This window comes from Schistocerca serialis, unplaced genomic scaffold (assembly GCF_023864345.2).
Source record: "Schistocerca serialis cubense isolate TAMUIC-IGC-003099 unplaced genomic scaffold, iqSchSeri2.2 HiC_scaffold_1189, whole genome shotgun sequence".
Classification (NCBI taxonomy): domain Eukaryota; kingdom Metazoa; phylum Arthropoda; class Insecta; order Orthoptera; family Acrididae; genus Schistocerca; species Schistocerca serialis.
Genome location: NW_026047391.1, coordinates 352,501 through 357,500, shown reverse-complemented (window position 1 = coordinate 357,500; position 5,000 = coordinate 352,501).

Below are 5,000 nucleotides of genomic sequence, written 5' to 3'. Positions count from 1 at the left end.
CAGTCCTCAATCGGACCAGCACACTGCAGATGTCCACCGCGCTTCGCACCGGGCCCGCGAGGACCTACTTTGGCCGCACGGCGCCGCGTGCAGGGTGCGCCGGCGCGCAGCTACGCCGCCTGCCGCCTCCGTCGGCCGGCGCGCCTGCCACTGGCCGCCCCCACCAGCCGGCTGTAGCGCGTGCGCCCACGCACCGCGCGGCCAGCACGCCGGGAGGCCCCCCCTCACCGGCCGGGGACGGTCCCACCCAGCCACCGCCGCGTATCGCTTCACACCCACATGCCATTCACGTTCGTGGGCATGGTGGGTATCGCTGAAACAACCGGTTGGTAGCTCAACCGATCGTCGCCATCACTGATTCACCTCTAGCGAGAACAACCGCACCACAACGGTTTACCAGTTCTTCATTTGTGTAACGTCACCAGCAAACGTAGACGTCCATCGCCATTTGCAAATTCAACGATTGTTGCATGCCTGTGTCAGGTGTCACGACACACTATGTCTGCCCACATACACGCAACAACATGTGCACGCTTCGCGAACACGTGGAAGGTGGCCCCCGTACGTATGCGATGTCCATTGCGCGAACGACTGTCAACCGGCCTCTGTCGCATGTCGCAGATGTGGAACGCAGTGCACCATGCTATCACGGTGTGTGAGAAGAGACGACTACGTCTGACAACACGCGCCACTACATCAACAGACGGCTCATGCCGATCGCCATCCACGGCATACCATACTGCAATCCAGCTCTTATAGGGAGACGACATGTAGCTGAGTGCACAATATTTGGACCGTATGGTTCGCCGTTGTTGGCGCAGTCGTGGTACGGTCACACATGTACCACGATGTATCATTCAGTACATGAGGACCAATGTGCAGTACAGTGTGTGATTTGGACGTACAACATCAGCGGACAGTTGACACAAGCCGTACCACAACGTAGGCTGTGCTTCGCCATGCGAATGCCAATGAACAACTGCGAAGGGCATTGAGCATGTACGTCCTGCTGCCATCCGCATTACAGTGTATAGCTGCAAGGTGTTTAACATGAAGCGATACTCTGGGGACCGGGCAGTGCGAGTAGCAAACTATATTGCGGGGGTTGCAGTTAGGCAACACTACACTAATTTAACGCGTCGTATGACAATTACAGAGCAGGTTAAGGCCCAACGTGTGTTGGGTTAAGGCCCAACGTGTGTTGGGTTAAGGCCCAACGTGTGTTGGGTTAAGGCCCAACGTGTGTTGGGTTAAGGCCCAACGTGTGTTGGGTTAAGGCCCAACGTGTGTTGGGTTAAGGCCCAACGTGTGTTGGGTTAAGGCCCAACGTGTGTTGGGTTAAGGCCCAACGTGTGTTGGGTTAAGGCCCAACGTGTGTTGGGTTAAGGCCCAACGTGTGTTGGGTTAAGGCCCAACGTGTGTTGGGTTAAGGCGCAACGTGTGTTGGGTTAAGGCGCAACGTGTGTTGGGTTAAGGCGCAACGTGTGTTGGGTTAAGGCGCAACGTGTGTTGGGTTAAGGCGCAACGTGTGTTGGGTTAAGGCGCAACGTGTGTTGGGTTAAGGCGCAACGTGTGTTGGGTTAAGGCGCAACGTGTGTTGGGTTAAGGCGCAACGTGTGTTGGGTTAAGGCGCAACGTGTGTTGGGTTAAGGCGCAACGTGTGTTGGGTTAAGGCGCAACATAGGTTAGGTTAAGGTGCAACATAGGTTAGGTTAAGGCGCAACATAGGTTAGGTTAAGGCGCAACATAGGTTAGGTTAAGGCGCAACATAGGTTAGGTTAAGGCGCAACATAGGTTAGGTTAAGGCGCAACATAGGTTAGGTTAAGGCGCAACATAGGTTAGGTTAAGGCGCAACATAGGTTAGGTTAAGGCGCAACATAGGTTAGGTTAAGGCGCAACATAGGTTAGGTTAAGGCGCAACATAGGTTAGGTTAAGGTACAATATAGGTTAGGTTAAGGTACAATATAGGGTAGGTTAAGGCGCAACATAGGTTAGGTTAAGGCACAACACGGGTTAGGTTAAGGCACAACACGGGTTAGGTTAAGGCACAACACAGGTTAGGTTAAGGCACAACACGGGTTAGGTTAAGGCACAACACGGGTTAGGTTAAGGCAGAATACGGGTTAGGTTAAGGCACAATACGGGTTAGGTTAAGGCACAATACGGGTTAGGTTAAGGCACAATACGGGTTAGGTTAAGGCACAATACGGGTTAGGTTAAGGCACAATACGGGTTAGGTTAAGGCACAATACGGGTTAGGTTAAGGCACAATACGGGTTAGGTTAAGGCACAATACGGGTTAGGTTAAGGCACAATACGGGTTAGGTTAAGGCACAATACGGGTTAGGTTAAGGCACAATACGGGTTAGGTTAAGGCACAATACGGGTTAGGTTAAGGCACAATACGGGTTAGGTTAAGGCACAATACGGGTTAGGTTAAGGCACAATACGGGTTAGGTTAAGGCACAATACGGGTTAGGTTAAGGCACAATATGGGTTAGGTTAAGGCACAATATGGGTTAGGTTAAGGCACAATATGGGTTAGGTTAAGGCACAATATGGGTTAGGTTAAGGCACAATATGGGTTAGGTTAAGGTACACATTGTTGTAAGGAAAGGTGTTTTGGGGGGGGGGGGGCGGCAGTTTGTTGATTGTGATTATCGTAAGTAAATGACTGCGGCATCATCTGATTTGCCACGTCAGGGTGCACCTTTGGCTCATAACAGGCGGCGCTCTGATTCCATGCTTGTGGCAGACCTGTGTCTTTCATTCCTGCCATTGTTTGTGTGGTGTGACAGGAGGCAGTATTGTGATGTTGGGTGCACCCCTGTGTGGGACATGTGTGGGTGTTGGTGGCTTAGCTGAGCAATGGTGGTTGTCGGAAGGGTGGGATATTCTGTTTTCCGAGTGGACCTCCCGGTCTGGTTATGATAGTGTGGATTGTCTAATGTGGCAGAGAGGATGCACTGGGTGTTGTTCCATGCTGGTGCTTACATATCGTCTGCGTGCCTGTTACAGGCAGAGAGTAGTGCGTGATAAGAGTGTCTGGCTGACGTGTGATTGTGAGCAGAGTCTTTCAGCATGTATACGGACAGGTCTATACATTATCTGTATTCTGATGGCTCTATCTATTACTAATCAGCGCCGTGTATACGTTTAATCCGGTTCCAGTCGAAACTATTGTATCTCTGTACATTAGTGACACGGCGAGCCCGGTATGTAGTTACTCGTCTCGGCAGCTTCCACCGGTGTATGGCAAATGATTATAAGGAATCAGTCTAGTCGTCAATACCGATAGTCTGACGTCACATGTCTGGGGTGGGGGACGCTGCGCCCTTCCGGTGGGTCATGGCCTAGGAAGACTCTTCCCACGCAGGGGGGCTTGGACTGTCATTGACTCTTCCGAGTAATATACTTGCCGTACGTTTTTGCGACTGCGAGTGCAACGCTCACCGGTACCGACATGGATGGAGCGCCTCCTAGCTGCCGCTGAGCATCTGCATTCGTACAGAGAGCAACGCGATCGCGTCTGTAGCTCGTACGTGGTACAGCTCGCAGCTCATGTATATGGACATTCGGATATGTCGTCTCGATTATAATGGCTCTGCATCATTTACTAATCAGCGCCCTGTGTGTACTAATTCTGGTTCCAGTCAAGTTTTGCTGTTCTATTCCTGTTCAACAGTAGAACGGCGGCTCCACTACGTAGGTACTTCTCTCGGCAGCTTCCCCCGGGTATGGCAATTAATTACAGACATTTTTGTGTACAGACTAGTGCCGGTGTGTTGTGACAATGTCACAGGTCAGGGGTGGGGGAAGCTACGCCCTGCCAAATAGGTGGGTCAGGGCTCGGAAAAACTCTCCCCACACTGGGGGCTCGGACCCTCATTACTCTTCCGAGTAATATATTGAGGAGCGCACTTAGCCATTGCCCCGAGTCTTGGCGACTGCGAGTGCAACGCCCACGGGGACCGACGTGGACGGGGCGCCTCCTAGCTGATCACTCAGCATCGGAATCCGTACAGTGAGTTACGCGATCGAGTCTGTAGCTCGTAATTAGTACAGCTCGCAGCTGGCCAGGCTTACCCACTGTCGAGCCCGGGCACCCTCAGGCTCACCAGTTCTACCCAGCTACACCCGAGTTAGCCACAGGTTCTAGGCCATAAAGCCAAGTCCCAGATGTTCGGGACTCGGACCAAAAATGTTTACTACTCGTGTTGGCTTTAGTCCCACCACGTTAGACGAGTAACCGCCGAGGACATTTTAATTCGGGTCCTCTACCGCACATCTCTTACTGCCTGAGTCGCCCGTTGCCCTGTCGAGACATCAACCAGGGATAAGGTAGAAAACAGGCAGTTTTATAGGTAGCTGCCGTGCGGTCTGCCAAGGGGCTCATCGTATCTCCCGTAGGAGAACTTGGATACTAGTTCACGCGTGAACCGACACCTCCGACGACTACCCCAGCAGCTACCCCACGGTTCCCTTATTAGGTACTCGTTTTTACAAGATGTCTCTTGTCACACAGACGAGTTTCTGTCCGAGGTCGCAACGCGATCCTCTACCACACATCTCCTACTACCGGAAAGCGCCCGTTGCCCGTGGGTTCTACCTTTTGAGGCGCGGGATTGGGTAGCTTTCGGCAGTTTTGTGAGTAAACGCCGTGTGGTCTGCCAAGGGACATCGCCGTTACCACACAGGGTTCGGATACTAGTTCACGCCACCACGTGAACCGACACCTCAGACGGCTATCCCAGCGTTTACCGCTTTTTTGCGTGGTCTTTTACCACCACGCTACTCGTGTTTGCAAGACTCCTCTTGCAGCCAGAGACGAGTTACGGCCGATGCCACCATACGCGGCCCTCTACTGCATTACTGATCTGCCAGTCTCGCCCTTTACCGCCTAGCGCATGTGAGCTAGGGATCGGGTAGAAACATGACAGTTCTAAGGGTAGTTGCCATGCAGTCTGCAGGGTAACATCGTGGCCAAAGGCTCTCGGT